Below are 17,773 nucleotides of genomic sequence, written 5' to 3'. Positions count from 1 at the left end.
ATCCATTGATCAATGGATGAACCAGTGGTTATGCATATCAATGAAGATCCCAATATGAAGAACTCAGCCACTTTAGACATCCTGTCATGGAAGGCCTTTGTGCAGGAGGCACAGTGGTAGGGTTCGCCAGGCCCTGTGGTGTACTCCATGGGCTAATCCCTCCCTCTGGGCGTACCACGCGCCCTTGGGAATCAGGGAGCAGCGCCATGGCAACAGGAGATGGCGATGATCCGGCTCACTACATCGGTTCTCCAGCATTTGCATCCACCAGGACAGGAAGCGGATGCTGAACGACACATAGGAAGCGTCATACACAATTGGGCTAATGGCATGACTGTGCATGAAGCGTGGCCACGCAGATATGTACTTTCCTCTAATCCATGTGGTCTAGCTCTGGCATTCGCCACGGACACAGTTCCATTTAAGCCTCAGGTAGTAAACAGCCTAGCGTTCTCGCAACGGTTGTACTCCAGGATTCAGGCAACACGCGTTTAGGGAACCAGGTATTTAGGTACATTAGTCTACAAGTTGTCTGCCTTATATTGGATCAGGTTCATAGAGGACAGCAGCAGATTGTCAGGTAAAGGGTTGAGTGTGGCTGGGGAAGGTTTCATCGTATCAGTGATATTCAGACTTGTTTGCATTACAACATCTGCTTACAAGTTTCTGTTTGTATTGCCTGCTGTAGCTCCTGTTCTGAATTCTGAGAACTAGAGTGTATATCAAATAGCACTCCCACCTGGAGGAGACCCTTTCTCCCATTATAGTCCATATGGAGTATCTGGGGAGGGGCTCCTCCTGGGCGGGTGGTGTACTGTCTTCAGGACTTCCGAGGATTACCGTAAGAAACACTCCAGTCCCTGTCTAGCCCGACACAGTCCTCTTCCTTGGCATTACCACCTGGTTATGGGAAGGTCCCCCTCCCACAATCCTGATATAGAGGGGTTCGGAATCGGAGGATCGCCTGGAGCCAGGACACTTAGTGCTCCGTTATCAGCAAGGGAACTTCTTGAGGCTGAGCCAATTATGATCTGTCAGAGAATATCTGACAGATCATAATTGGTCTGGTGCCATCTGGTCTGGTGCCATTGGGGTGATATGGGGGAGATCAGATAATTCTCAACGATCCTCTTAAAGTTGAGTGCAATACAACCTGTTCTTGTTAACTGCAATGGAGTAGCAAACGAAGGCATCAAGGTGAGATGGCAGTGGGATTCCAAATCGGCTGATGGTGCTGCATAGTCCAAGGAACTCTCCAGGGTGCCACTGGTACACACACACTATAGGGAGTCACCCCCAGTAGAGTGGTGGCTAGCCACAGTAGGACGACTGGGATCCCTCCATTTTGTGGGACTACCTGGAAAAAGGAGTGACACCGTAGGAATGAACAGAGAAGAGGGTGGATTATATTATTTCCCTTAAGGCTTAGGACATTCAAATGCTTTGAATTTTTGGAAAGATGGTGGGGCATATGAACTGATAGTTCCATGGAAGAAGGAATTATCTCAGGGAGTAAACCCTCATCCCAATCCATGAGGAGTAGCGAGAGGATTCTTTCTTCGGTAAGCGCATTGTCTACACGCATCCCCTTGTTTGCTATTCAAGCAGACAATGATTTGGTTCTTGGAACCACCTCAATATTGCCTGACTCAGAAGGCATAGAAAATAGAATTTCACTCCAGCTGCTGTTCTTGGTTTCCCTCATCGGAGTCCATCTTTGCACTAAGATGTACACACTGCAGTATCTTCAATCCAAACTGGGAACAATGCAGAGATGCAATGGACCGGCCGATCACAAGCCCTTTATGCTTTTCCTGCTGTTCGCCTGAATGTAGAATCCACATAAAATGAATATGCATTACGTCAGAGCAAAAGTGAAAGCGCCCAAAAATCACATAAATGTGACTTACTCGAGGAAGTTCCTTATAGAAACTGGAAATAGAACCGGATTCTGTGTCTGCATTTGCACAGTTACCTTCCTAAAGATCCCTGGTGAGAAAAAAAAAAGCTTTTGTGCAAGGAGCTAATTTACTCCACTGAACTTGCAGCTTCACCTGTCACCATTTTTACTTTTGGCTGGAAGTTAGTAAAGCCAGCTGGGCCAAAATATTCATATAAAGTGTGTGCTTTCAGATTTGTGTAAGGGTACTGCATAGTTTGGTATACTGTTTCCTTCCTGTCGCGCTTTCGTCCAATCAAGGTTTTGCCCGAACCTTACATAACACAAGTCAGGTAGACCCGGATTGAATGAATACTTTTGTCACACCATTTAGAACACTACATCTGGCCCCTCCTCCTGTCCAGAGTCCGATACTTGGCAATAAAAAGGTACATGTATTAGAAGTATTTAGGGTTGCCAAATATGGCAATTTTCTGCACATTTGGGCCGTAATCGGACGTTGTGGTTATTTTTGGCTGATTTTCTCCTTAGGGGAAATATCCCTAGTTTCTCAGACTCTGGAGGTGGAAAAAGGGGTATAGTTATCCAGTGGGGGTGTATGGTTTGGCTGCCATTCAGTGGAAAAGGGTGGAATAGGCAGATTATCCATTAAACATATCAGCCTGTTCCGCAGCATCAAAGCTTCCAGGGCTGGATCCTGCAAGTTTAGGGTTGCCTTTCTTAATCCATTACCTTGTGACAGAGCCATCTTAGCAAAGGGTGCAGGAGCTTCCATTTTCTGGGGCAGTGCTACCCAGCCGAACAGCGTTCAATAGTTTATGTGGAAAGGAATTTATTAATTTATAAGTGAAATTACTGATGAAGCTAGAATGCGCTCTTTTTTAGTAAGCAGAAATAAAGTTAACATGTAAGCAACTTCTAGCCTTAGCTGCTTACTTTCAGAGTGTGTTGTGCATTTGCCGAAATCTCAACATTTTCAATGTCGGGTGGATTGGCTCATTCAGGCCAGACTTAGAAGGTCTGAAAACCAAATCTATGTCAGCCACCAGAAAGCAACAAGGATCAAAGAACCTTTCTGAAGGTGTCAAAATGTGCACAATACACTGAATTAAGGGTTTTGGAGGAAAGTGAACATAAGGTCCTTTGGGTAGCATATCACGCAGTGTATGAGAAGCAGAGTAACTCTTACACCAAATAACGGAACCAACTCGGGAAGATGGCAAGTTTGTCTGTTTTAATATCAATTGTCTAAAACAGGGAGTTACAACGGACATCAACGGACATTGCAAAGCATTCTCTTGAAGCATTTTATAAAAAAAAATCATACTTGTATAGTAACAATTTGTCATACGGGACGTCATACTACGTGGCAAAATAAAAAACAACCTATAGGGGGATGTGATACGCTCAAGGGGAACATCCAAGTATAATTTCTATAAGGGGTTGGGTTAAGATTTACAAATCATGCCCAACCCTAGTGCAAATCATCTTCATCAAATAATAGATACACAGTACATACTTGGCTCTCAACCTATAAGGCTCTTCATTTTATGACCCTCTACAGTTGGTTGGCATGCTCATGCCAGTCTGGAACATTCAGCTCACTGGCAGCACGTAACCTCATAAACCAGGTGACAGGAGGTGGACTTCGCTGTACCTCCCCACCCAATTAGCCCATCATCTCTCATCACCCATGACGTCTGCATTGAAGATCATCTTTGAACTTGGGCTTTGTAAGTATCCTTGCCTCTGAGAATATTGGGGAGTGCAGCGCACGTCCCATCATAATTCTGGAACTGCATGCACAACTTCTATTTCCATCCTTGCTTACGTGACAGGAGACCGCAATTCGGCCGATTTAATTGTCTTAAATGAATAAAACTTGGCACTCATGGTGTTCATTCTTTGCACCTTACCAAGGGATGATTCAGCGTCTCACGTCTACTGCCTTCAAGGATAGATAACCAGTCTTGGCCGATTCAGCTTTGACAGAAGGGGAGACGGCCCTTCCAGACTCATCCACGACCTTGGCTAGTTCTTTGCTGCGGCACAGCCCTCGGCTCTTCTCTCCATGGTTTTGAACGTACTAAAGTTGTGACACCGATGTCCAGCTTCTATATAATGGTGGCTGTGCCTGCAGTCTATTCATTACGTATAGCCAGATTCTATGATCACTTAGTCTACTTGCATTACTGCATCTGTACAGTTATTGAACAATTTGCATTTTCTGAAGTGCTCTTCACACGTGCAATCTTCTTTTCGCATATGAAAGTTTACTCCATTCTTTACTACGTCATAAGTTTCTATAAGGTCCATATACTTACTTTTTCAGACAGTCTTCGTGTGTTACGCTCGTTTCTTGTGACATCATCAACTCCTTTTCTTGACTTTTCATATCTCTTCAGAGACTTCCTCCATGAGATTATCTCTTCAGGAATACATCTGATAGCGTTTTCTTAGTGGCTACCTTCTCTCAAAGATTCGCCATGGAATGGTCACAACCGCTGGTGTCAAGCATGGCACAATCTCAGCCTTCCAGCATATAGGGTCAAGGAGGGCGGGACTTCCTGCAGAGGGATTTGGCTGCTCCTCTACACTCCCCCCTCTGGCTGACTCATTGACCACAACTTTAACAGTAACCACATTATGGTATCTCCTTTTGAAGAAGTGCTTCTTTGGGGTCCAGATCTTCATTAATCCCTTCAGGGAACCTGCTGATTTTACATGTCAGTCCACACTCCAGGTCATCTAGCGGCACTGTCCATTTGGATTACAATAGACCCATCGTCCCACGTACTTCTTATGATTTCTTGGATGCAGGAACTTCATCCCCTCAGGTGCTGCTATACTAGTTTCTATATATTTTCTGATATCTCCAGCTGTGAACTCATTGGATCCCAACCCTGATTCAACATCAATCATGATCTTCATTCCTACCGCCTTCTTTGCTGTCTTCTTGCACTGTGTAAATATTATCCTGATCACACAGAATACAAAACATCACCATCACTAATACTGCTCCAATAAACTTGAAAATGTTCGCCATCCATTGTGGAACCCATGAGAATATGCACGCAAACCAACTGTCATCTGCAATGTCCTCCGTCTCATCTTCCATCTTATTGTGTAGGTTCAGCAGCAGTGTTATGGCCTCTGTCAAGGTACCATTCTCGTCATTGTGAGAAGGTTTGAACGTGCAACATGAAAGCCCGATTTGGGTGCAAACTCCTCCTTCCATCGCAGTGATCATGTTAAGGACATCTCGTAATCTGCAACCATTTGGCATTGGCCATCATCTGGATCCCAGGCATGAATATAGTCATGAGAATTGAGGCAGTTTTGCTGAACAGCCCATGTTCATAAGGAATGGAGTCATATGCTTTTATTGACTTAGCTGAGAAATAGTTCTTGCTCTTTGTTCGATTGAGGAATTCGAGCGATCTTCTCCTCCTCAAATGGGCATCTACTTTGGGAAATTGTCCAATGTTCAGGTCACTCTGAGGAATCACTAATGCTGGAACATGGATGAGCACCAAGGAAAACGTCCCTCACCAATTCCTGGGTCGCTTCATGTAGGCCCTGGGCCGCCAAGCCCAATATTGAGCCATCCCTGCTCCCATCCAAGTAACGTCAACTGTTGTCTTGCACCATATGTTATCTCCTACATGCTTCTTTCCATATCTTCTGAAGCACAATGTCGCATTTGCCAATGGGATCACAACCATAGGACCCGATTCATCTTCTACCCATGCCAACAGCTTGGCATGTTTGGCCCACGACTTCAAACCCCTATCGTTCACTCTCTGCACCTCTTGCACGTATTCTGTCTTCAGTAGGTGAGCTGCACAGGACATCAGTCCCTCTTCCCATCCCATCTTGGATTTCACTCGTCCATAGACTAAGACCTGTTTCACTCCCAACATCCAGGGGATCCAGCTATTTCTACCTTATCAGGGCAGTCCATTCTCTTAATTTCTTTAACGACTACCTCTTCGTGTCCCGTCGCCGGATATGTAAGCATCTTGCTCTTCCATGCAGGTTCTTTTCCCATCTGTGTGGTCTTGATATAACCATCCAGGAATGGAAACTACCATTTCGATATCCATCTCAGAGTGGCCCAACTTCCCTGGAATTGTCCTCTAGTCATGTATGCGGCAAGATGAATGAGGCATCTGGAATTGTGTTTTGAAACTTCTCTAGAGATGAAAGTTCGTACTGTATTCAAGGCATAAGGCAAGAGAGCACAGACATAGCAATTCTGCTTAGATGTTCTCTCTCCCACCTTTCTCATGTGCTGATACCACATGTTATTACCCAAGTGCGTTGTATTGTATAAAAAGGTATTTATCCCTTCAGTAATCTTCATCTGCATTTCTCCCAACTCTCCCATATGCAAGGTTTGTGTACTGACCACAAAGTGAATCATAGGTAGTCTTCATAGTGGGGAAAACCAAAAGGGATGTCTGCTTCATCAGGGATAATGTGCTAGAGAGTGTGAAACAGAAGAAACAAAGACAAAAAGAGTAATCGTACAGGCACATACTATGCACAAGACCATGGACATCCACCTCTCTCACCATCCTGGTACTGGCCTTGCTCGTTCACTCCCTAAAATCGTGCTAGCCTCATTCCTAATTTCTTATGTAATCATAAGAAAATAAAAATATCTTTACTCCTGAAACCCTAGTATATGCTCAATGATCAGAGGGCCATTTTTAAGATCCTGTAAAAAAAATGTGAATATCAACGTGATAAGCTTGAAGGATAAATACAAACACAGCAAACACAAGTCTATGCACACCCCTGTCAGTTAGCACCATAGAGTTATCCAAACAGATTTTCAGTGAGAAAAAAATCTGAATATTGATCTCGTTTCCAGGTTTTGATTAAACTGTTGTTTAGGCATTACTTTGACATATCAATGTGATTTCTAAAGCTCATTTTTTCAAGATTCCTGTGACTCTCAGCAAAGGGTTGCACTCCTGCTAAAATATCTATAAAGAGTGCTTGTTTGAGTCACAGTCCAAATGCAAAATGTGTATTAACAGCTAGTTGCTTTATCGTTCTTTGTCATCGATCGAGTCTGCACACGCTGAAATTCTTCTTCTTGTCTTGCTTCTGGATCGTCAACAGTGGAAGGGGCGGTATTGCATTTATACGGTTTTGTATCACTTAAATAAAGCCAAGCTTGCCTGCTTTGGATATTTACTGCTGAGTGGGTTATATTTTCAACAACAAAGGGGCCATGGAAGCGTGGCTCGTGCCACTGTCGGGTAAACATTTTTATCAGAATGGTGTCACCAGTTAACAGTTTGGGTGCCGATATAAGTTCACTTGAGCCAGTTGCTGGATTGTCTTCATCTGTGTTCTGAGACAGACCCCCCCTGATGCTTGAGTTGATCTGAAATGAGAGAGATGTTAGAGGTCATACATGTCAAATATTCATGTAATTCATCACCTAACAGTCTAGCTGTACTCTGGGCATCACTTCTACTCCTCGATGGCGGTGTAAGAGGCGTTCCCATTCACCGCCCTGTCACTAGTTTGTGTGGGGTGAGGTGATGGGCTGAATCAGGCTGATTGTGAAGGTCATATAAAGCTAAGGGCAGGCAATATAGTCATCCCCTTCTTCAAAGTCAATTTGATTTTGGCAATCCTTTCCTTAAGGAGGCCATGGAGTCTCACATATCCCGTTCGCATGTGGGTGATGAGCAGAAGAAAACATATGCTTAATATTCAATAGAAGACATATTTGCTCAAATAGCTCATTAACAAAATGTGGCCCATTATCGGACATCAGCACTTCACACACACCCCATCTTGGGAGGACTTTGCATACTAGAAACTTCACTGCGCATGTGGCATCAGGGTGTGCACACGGACATGCCTCAAGCCACCTAGAGAAGGTACACACCCACACTATCAGATACCTATATCCATTACATACTTGCAGCATGTCAACATAATCAATATGTAAATTCTGAAAAGGAGTATTTGGTGGAGGTTTTACTCCTCTAATTGTTCTCAGTGTATGCCCAGCAGTAAGACACCCGATGCAGTTCACTATAGAGAATGCAAAATGTTCCAACAAATTTGGAATTAACCAGTCTTCCGAAATCGTAGCAGCAAGACTTTCTGTAGTTACATGCGTGGGGTAATGCAGCTGTTCAAGCGATATCTTTAATGATGCTACTGGCATCACCAGCTTTCCAGTGCTATACTGTCACCATAATGCTTCTGTGGGGGATAGTGTGCGACCCCAACACTTCCATAATTCCTGCTATTCTTGTGGTGCAGCTCCATTAATTGGGTCATTGGTAATCTATTAAACCCTTCTTGCATCACCAGGATTGTGACTACTTTCTCCCTTACATTCGGAGTATCAAAACTCAACATTTCTGGAGAATATGCAACCTGTTTGACTTCTATGTCTGCAGCTTCATTCCTGCAAGAAATAAAATCTGTTCGCTTAGTATGAGCGGCGCATTTAATTACAGCTATGGCCACTGGGAGTTGTAGTGCCCTAATACGCCTGTCCAATAAGGATGCGTGCTGCACTGGAGTGCCATCCACACAGAGGTAACCGCTCCTTTTCCAACGTGCTAGCCCTGCATTTACGGTTGAAGTCACATAGGCAGAGTCACTGTACACCATCACTTTCTGCCCTTCATGTTTCTAAAGTGCAACAATAAGCGCTACCAGTTCTGCTGCTTGCTCTGAAAAGGGAGATGGTAGCCTTGTACTTGCTATAACTTCAAATTCCCCATTCAATCTATGCCTCACGACAGCTGCGCTAGAATCTCTTTCCCCACTCATTTGATCAATCTTCAAAGAACCAAAGAGAATTTCCCCTCATGACAAAGCATTTTCCTTCACACATGGTATATCATCATCAAATTCAACATAATTAGCAGTCATGCACTTGATCGCCTTCTGCTATTGGCTCAGCTACAAATGTGCCAGGATTCACTATTTTACATCTGACAATTTTAAATCGCTGGGTTCAAAATCATTACTTCATAGACTGAGGCTCTCTGAGATGTCAATGTACCTTTGGGTTTCTCTAAATGGCAAACAAAGTATGTTCTACGAAGAGAGTCATAGAGCAGGCCATGACAATACTTGTAGACCACAATTGCCAACACAACGGCTGCCAATGGATGTTCCCAAGGAAAGTGTCCTCTTACAAAGGGGTCTAAAATCCCACTGAAAAATGCTAAAGGCTTCTACCCAATGTAGTCCTCCTCTGTGTAAGCACTGCTATCATGACCGCCCCATTTGTGTGCGAGAATAAATAAAACTCCTCAGCATAATTGGGGATTCCCAAAATGGGGGCTGTACAAATTGCTTTTTTCAACTCTTCAAACCCCTCCTCCATTTCCTCACTCCATTCTATTTTCACTTTGTTCACCTGTGCTTTCTTGAAAGCCTGCAAAAGAGATCTCGTATACGTACTGTAATAAAACATCCAGGCTCTAACATAATTACATAGCCTCAAAATCTGTTGCATCTGTTTTACTGTGCTTGGCTTTGCAGTTTTCATAATTGCCTCAGCTCTTTCAGGTGTCACCTTTTTTCCCTCATGTGAAATCAACTGTCGTATGTAGAACACCACTTCTTGACAATACTGTAGTATGTCCTTGTCTACCTTAAGTCCTCTGTCTGTTAAGATAGTCATCAACTGAATGGAGTCTTGTCTGCACTCATCTTTTGCAGCACTACAAATTAAAATGTCATCTACCTATTGTATCACTGCACTCTTAAAATCAATATTGGCTAGGTGCATCTGGAGGACTCTATTAAAGATTGATGGAGACTCACAGTACCCTTGAGGCAGTCTAGTGTGTTTCAGTCGAGTTTGGGAGAACTTAGAACAAGTAAAGTCTTGTGAGGCTTTGTGCAACAGGATTGAGAAAAACGCATTTTTCAAATTCATCGCCGTGCGTCGTGAAATATCGAGCTTACACTTGGATACTACACAGTATCATCGCCGGGTTAGGAACTAAAGGAAACTCTGCCTCTACAATTTGGTTAATCAGTCTCATGACTTGTTTAAATCTCCACGTCCCTCCCCTTGATTTTTTGATAGGATACACCGCGTGATTGCACAATGATTCTGATGGCACCAGAATACCTTGTTTCATCAGTGCAAAAATAGTCTCAAAGACACCTCCATTAGCCACTCGAGACATGGGGTACTGTCTTGCTCGAGGAAAAATCCCCCCTGGATCCGGCTTTATTTTGGCTTCCCCTATTCCCTTCAACAGTCCCATGTCATAAGGGCCTGTGGTCCACAGGACATGCAACATCTTTTCCAAGCCTTCCTCAAAAAATGCTGGATGCTGCAACATTGCCATTCGCTGTGGGATTTCCCTTTTCTCTATTCAATATGTGATGCTCATAAAGAACACTACTTCATCATCTGTTCGTTCTTCTCTAAACATGTCATCATCAGTAATGTCAGTCAACCTGTACCCTTCTTCGAGAGCTATTACTGTTGTCCATGGTCTACCCTCCTCACACGTTCCTTCGAGCATTGCCATTTCCCTTCGTACTATGGCTGCTTCTAGCTCTATAGTGATTGTCTGTCCCCCCTCTTCGTCCATAGGTATCTGTGGTCTAAACAAGAACTATACTCACAGTCTTTCCCACTAGGCCAGGTAGCCACGTCAATAGAATGCTCACCCCCTATAGGAAAACCTCAGGCTCTACTGGAACGCCTTGCAGAGCCACCTGCCCTGTGAACACAAATATAAATTCACTCAAATTTAAGTAGTGTATTCCTGGCGTGGAACACACTATCCCTTTGTCAGTAAATGAAATGGTCATGTTAAGTTTTGTCATCAAATCTCCTCCCAAAATGTTAACTGGCGTCTGTCATGAATACAACAGAACAGAACAGACATGTCACACTCTCCTATAGAGACTGATAGTTCATCAGTAAAAGGAACTTGACTCGTAGCTCCAGAGAACCCTTAAGCATTCATGGCAATTCCCTGACATGGGATATTTTCCCTCTCGTATACATGAACGAGTAGCCACAGTGTCTACTAAAAAAGAAAAAGATTGGCCTCCTATCGTCACATCGACCGTTGGTTCCTCTTGGGCGTCTGGTGTCACAGATGGTGCTGAACACATCAAGTCACCCAATGAGCTGTCCTATTGTGGGTATAGGCATATCCCTGTTCCTGTAAACATATTTCCTGCTACCACACTGGCATCTCCTACCCTAGGTGTCAGTAATTGTCCCGTCTTTGCATATTGTTGTGTCTGCATGGGGGTTCGTTGGGACTGTCCTTGTAGCGGATTCATTTGCACTTGTGGTTGCTGTACCTGCTGCACTCGTAGCGTTTGTGTCTGATACACTGATCTTGGGCAAACCCTTCCCAAGTTTGTGTGTTATATGGCGGAGGGTAAGCTGTCCCCTCTTGAAAATTGGCCATTCTGTACATTCCTGTGGCTCCCAAATGCACGTGCAATGTGCCCTGCCATCCCACAAGTCCAACATACAGGCGGAGGTCACCTGACTAATCCCCCTTGGTTAAATCCTCCTTGTGTGTTCCGATTCTCATACTGCACATTTTAAAACCCACCTCGATTATTTTGGAATCCACCTCTTCCTCTATAGCCCATACCTCTGCCTCTTGGTACAAACCCATAACACCTTGGTCCAATGGGTGCTGATTATTCGTCTGTGATGTACCCACTGCGTCCTGTATTCCTAGTCCTTCTCCGCTTGTCAATACCCAATTTTCCCCCATCTGGAGCCTAGGAAGGCCCAGGAAGGTTTCTACATACCGTGCACTGCAGGAGCAGTGCACCACCCACAGCTGACACCCCCCCATCTGAGGTGTAAGCCCCCATGGCTAATTTGCAATCCACGTAGCGGGATACTATACCACTCTGATGATTGAATGAGATATATCCACTTTATTTGTAGATGATTGTGCACTGCTTCCAGCAGGACCAATCGCCTTGTGCACCCATAACAAGTACATATTCTGCACGTGGGCACATCTAGCACGACGAGCTAAATAGTGTTAAGATGGCCATGGAGTAATAATTGAGTTGTTTGGGGCCTTTATTGCCCAGGTAACCACTGTTGCAACCTGATTGACTGCTCGACTTCATTTGATACCAACCCAAGGAACGGCAGGCGTAAGCCGCCCCCCCACCGCAGGCCCACTGAAAAGGCCCTACCCGAGCCTGTCGGATCGGAGAAACACTGCACCATGAACGATAACTGTTGACCTTTGTGCAATCTAGCAGCACAATGGTCATGAATACCTTTCTCTAAGAGCTACCATTTACTTTATTGCTTAACTAACGTTTCAAACGAACCACCAACATTGTCTCAGCGCAAACAGCCCCTCTCCTAGTCAATTAAGCTACGAACTTGAACGCTTCCACTGGGACCTCCCCACCCACAGCAATAAACAGCGGAAAATTGCATAGACTAGCGTATGCACATGCTCACCTGTCTACCGTGAAAGCATAGCGCTAACTAACCGTCTGGTGCTATATCGCCTCCCCGGTGATTTAGCTAGTATCGGGCAACTCGCACTTCCCCGCATAGCTGCAGATTCCTAAGACGTGCGAGAGGTTGCTATAGCCAATAATTATACAACGTGTCATCACTGGGTCATAGCTAGCAGCGCGAAACTCACTTCGCCTTGACTGCTGTGTTTGTTTAAAATTGTGCCTGTGATTGTTTTTAGCCACTATGTTTTCATAAAAGTGCCTGTAGTTGCATCAGCCTATATTCTCTCATTTGTATCAGCAGCCGGTCATAGCTAGCAGAGCCTTACTTACACCGCACGCATTGCCGTGATTGTCCTAAATGTGCACGTGATTGCTTTTGCCACTATTTTTCTTTTTTTTTTAAAGTGCCCTTAGTCGCATCAACCTATATTTTCATTTGTATTAGCAGCCGGTCACAGCTAGCTGAGCCATACTTAGACTGCTCGCATTGCCGTGATTGCCCAAAATGTACATGTGATTGTTTTAGCCATTATTAAAAAGGTGCCCATAGTTGCACCTACCAATATATTTAAATGTGTCAGCAAATGGTCATAACTAGGAGCGCAAAATTCCCAAACTCATACCGCCTTTGACTGCTGTGTTTCCGTAAAATGTGCCTCTGATTGATTTAGCCCTATTTGTTCCTTTAAAAAAGGTGCCCATAGCTGCATCAGCCAGTATCCTTTATATACACGCGTCAGCAGCTGGCCATAACAAACATTGAGAAACTCACAACGCCTTGAATTCCATTTACACCTCCTAAAGATGCTTGCAGTTGTTTTACCCAGTATGATTTAGTATGTGCTCCAGCCAGAATTTTTTGAATGTTTCACAATTGCTCATAGTTAAATCATCCTGAAAGTACACTGCCCTAGCTTACCTAATATTCTGGACATCTGCACACAGTTGCTTCGAGCCAGAAGCTTGTATAGCACACTAACGTGACTGCCGTGCATATTCATAATTATGACAGCACTAGCCCAACACACCTTAAGTGACGCCAATTGTCCAAACCTCTTGCAATGCCAAATATTAGCCGACACGTCTGCCTCCCTAGTCAAACATTGCATACATGCAAGTCATGTAGCAATGCTAACCAGCTATAGATCATCCCGAGATATATCTACAGCACTACACTCCCCAGACTCCCGCACTAGCCATCAACCTCCAACAGCTCCCAACCACTACCACATGCCAGGCCTAACGAGTAATACCATGAACAACCAAATTGTCAAATTCAGAACGGCAATCCTGCCAGCCACCCTAGGTCTTAGTCACCCTTACCCACTGGTACTAACAAACAGTAATCTAGAAACCAGAACCAAATTCAAGAGAGACATCACTCTCACTACTGCCACCACTACTGCAAAACGAAATTCACTCCTTACTCTCAGAACTGGCCGCATATGCTCGTAACCACCCAGCAACCATATAATGATTGCTAGCGAACTGGACAACAACATTCTAGGCGCCCTCATCAATACTAGATCCCTACCAGCCCATGCAATAAACATTGCTGACATCATTACAACACATAATCTTGACTTTTTAGCCATAACAGAATCTTGGCTCCCTACAACAGCAGGCCCAGCTCTTGCCTGTGCCGTGCCAGATAACTACTCCATCTGCAGAAGGGACAGACCCTCCGCCAAAGGCAGAGGAGTGGCCATCATCGCTAAAAACTCCCTAAACATGAGAAACACCTCTTACTGCGATCATATCAGAACTACTCAGTAAAAATGGCACTGGCCGCCACTGCCACACTGAATATCAACCTCATCTATAGACCTCCAGGAATGGTTCCCACCTTCGAGAATGGTGTAACTCAAATCCTATCGTCCAATACCAAACCAAAATCACAAACCATCATGATTGGTGATTTCAATGTAGGCCTCAATGACCCACTAGACAAAAATGCTACATCCCTAGCCGACAGTATGTCAGCACTCAGGCTCTCGCACCGGGTCCAGAAACCCACACATGTGAAAGGCTGCATCCTTGACTGGCTAGCTGATAACAATTGCAATTCGACCATCATATCGAAGGCTCCCTGCCCATGGTCTGACCACCATCTTATAACCTTTAAAATCAATACCATGATGAGCCGCACCAACCGCCTACTACAAGCTCTGGCTGCCCAGTCAAGGAACAGGCACAATATCACAGCGAATAGCTTACTTCCTTTGATGCAACCCGTTATAACACTACAAAACTCTGATAACTTGGTTCAACAAAAATGACTAAACAATACAACAAAATGATATTGGCAGCCATAGACAAACTAGCCCCCCCCTTGCCATACGCAATGCCAAACAAGCTGCCCACATAAATGGATGGTTCACTCCCACCCTAAAAATACTAAGAAATACTAAGAGAAAAGCAGAATCCCATTGAAAAGAATCTCCCACTGAACTAAACAAACTAGAATTTGACAGAGCTGCTTGCGAATACAAGCAACAAATCCTCCTAACAAAAGGTTCATTGTTCGCAATCCTTAGAGAATTAGAATCTCCAGTTCCTCTAGTGGAAAGTTGCAACAATGATGCAAACTGGTGTCTGAACATCCAAAATGCTTCCCAAAACAAAATCACACAACTATAGTCTAAAATTAAAGCTAAACAAACTGTAGTTAAACTTACTGGACCCTCCAGCAACCATGCTAACGTCCAAACTAACAAAGGATTGCCTCAATTCTAATTTACGCAGGTCTCCAATTCAGAAGTCCTCCAAATCATCCCAAGTCTAAAGTTATCAAAATGCCATGGTGACTCTTGCCCGGCAACAGACATTAAGGACTGCGCTCCTCAACTCTCCCCTTTCATCACGAATCTGATCAATGCCTGGTTTAAAAATAACTGCGTCTCTACGGACCTAAAGAACGCGTGGCTATTACCACTACTAAAAAAAACACCCTTGACCCCAACATACCCACCAATTACCGCCCAATAACAACAGTACCCTTTCTTCTTAAAATTCTGGACAGGGTAGAGTACATCCAAATTCAGAAATATCTCAAAGCCAACAATATCCTTGGCCTACAACAGTCACGTTTCCGCCCAAGACATGGGACGGAAACAGCACTCCTGGATTTAAATATCCAAATGGATGACTTAAAGATAAGGGGAAGATAGCCCTACTTCTCCTCCTCGACCTGTCGGCTGCATTTGATCTTGTGGATCACAACACTTGTGTAAACACTTGACCTTAGCAGCTCACTTCTCCCGCAACGCCACTCAATCGATTAAATCATTCTTAACCGATAGAACAATGAAAGTCTTCTCTCCCAAGGCCAAAGCACCACCTACCGTTGTCTCATGTGGAGTACCACAAGGATTGTGTGCATCTCCCAACATTATATAACATCTTTAAGAAGCCCCTCTTCGACCGGCCTGATGATCTGGGTGTCACCTACATGAATTACGCAGACGACACCCAAATCCTCATTCCTATCACGGGAAACCATGTTAAGGATACTGCCACACTCAATGCTATCTACCTAACCATCCAAGCATGGCGCATCATGGTTTGTGCTTGAACGACGATAAAACAGAGTTGCTACTCGTAGGTTCTCAACTCAGGCTAGCCAAACTAAATAATGCCTTCAAATCCTTTAACTTCGATGGTAACACCATCAATATATCTAATTAGGTAAACATCCTTGATTTCTACCTGGACTCATCACTCACACTAACTAAACAAGTAAACACAACTACCTCACCTACAACCTACACCTGCAAACTTATCAATGCCTGCAGACCTTTCTCGTCACCGGACAGTTGCATCACATTGGCCAGAGCCCTAGTCCGAACCCGACTTGACTACTGCACCGCACTATTTGCTGGTACCAAGACCCACAATATCCAAAAACTTCAGGTTCTGCAAAACAATGCCCTCAGAGCGGCACTGAACATCCTTAGATCAGCGCATATCTCCTCAGACAAAATCTCCACTGGCTACCGGTAAAAGAACGGATCATGTTCAAAACAATCACCCTAACTCACAAGTGCCTACTCTGGGGGGCCCAGCATACCTGGCAAATAAAATCTCAAAACCTCACTCCACCAGACCTACAAGAGCAGCCTAACTGCACCTCCTCGCCACGCCTAGATACAGCACCTGAAAGCGGGCGGTAGCAGCTTTCCGACCATCGCTAGTAAGAAATGGAACACCCTGCCTGTACAGCTCAGAGCATAAGTTTCCTTTTGGATCTTCCGCAAACAGAATTGAAAACGTACCTCTTCACACAAAGCCTAAGTAACTAACTTACCTCACACATGTGTCTGTAACAGATTGATTCCTCTCAAATGTCCAACCTCCCTAACAAACTGTTTAGCACTTTTGAGAACTACTGTATTTTTGCAACTATGTAACTACTGTATCGATGTAACTATGTAAACATTTTTAACCTTATCTGCAACTTTTATCTGTAAGAAAAACGCCCAGATGCCTCTGGGTTTGGGGCATTATATAAGCAACAAAAATAAAATAAATCAAAATAAATACTGCCCCATCGATGGCAAGTTTTGACAGCTCTTTCTGAACCAGATTTGCTTCCTCCATTTTCCTATTCTCATCTTTCTTCTTATTTTTCTCTTGCAACAACCGACAGTGATGCACTATTGTCAGCTGTATTTCAGCCCACGGTTTTGCTTCCATTCCCACTTGTTTGTTCATCTGCCTCTGTACTGGCTCGGGCAACCCCTGACATAAAATGTGGTAAAATAATGTTACTGTTTCATCCCCACGGCTCACGCGTTTCTAGTTGTCATCGCTGTTGAATGCACTGAATGTAAGCAATTGGGTCTTCATCTTCCTTACGTGTCACGATTGCACCCATATCTGATGCGTCAGGATACTGTACCCCGAGAGCCCTCCAATCATCTGCTCAGCAATTATTAAACAGTGCTCCGTCATGCGCTGTGTTTTGTGTTGTCACACTTGAATAGCTTGCTCTCCTCCATATGTCATCAGCTCTCTCCCCAAGAGTAGCTGCCAAGAGACCCTTAATATCCCCTATGGCCAACGTGCTTCCGCCTGTCATTTTCTATAACTCGTATATCCATTTCCCCGTGCCAGAAGTCAAACTTGGGAGCTTGCACCTTAAATTATCCTTATCCACCTGTGGCTATGGAATAGACTGTGGTCTTGCTCCCCCTTTTTCCAATGAGGGAAACTGTGTAAACCCTAACCCACAGTCGGCTCCCATCGTCTGCCTATCCATGGCCGGGACAATCGTCCCTGACCGTCTCCTCGCTGGCAGCGATCTTAACCTGCTCATATATGGCAGTTATTCTCCCTTCTCACTATACGACTGTCCTCGGGGACGCTCTGGATATGATATGGGATCCGGCG

General features: G+C 44.4%; 1 protein-coding gene across 1 annotated transcript in view; it reads right to left on the bottom strand.

The window, feature by feature from the left end:
* Positions 1-17,773, bottom strand: part of LOC138489118 (leucine-zipper-like transcriptional regulator 1 homolog) — a 406,596-nt gene that overhangs the window by 177,915 nt on the left and 210,908 nt on the right. The window lies entirely within an intron of this gene.

This window comes from Ambystoma mexicanum, chromosome 9 (genome assembly GCF_040938575.1).
Source record: "Ambystoma mexicanum isolate Mex_15411 chromosome 9, UKY_AmexF1_1, whole genome shotgun sequence".
Taxonomy (NCBI): Eukaryota; Metazoa; Chordata; class Amphibia; order Caudata; family Ambystomatidae; genus Ambystoma; species Ambystoma mexicanum.
The sequence above is the reverse complement of the archived record's forward strand: the minus strand, read 5'-3'. Positions and strand labels throughout refer to the sequence as shown.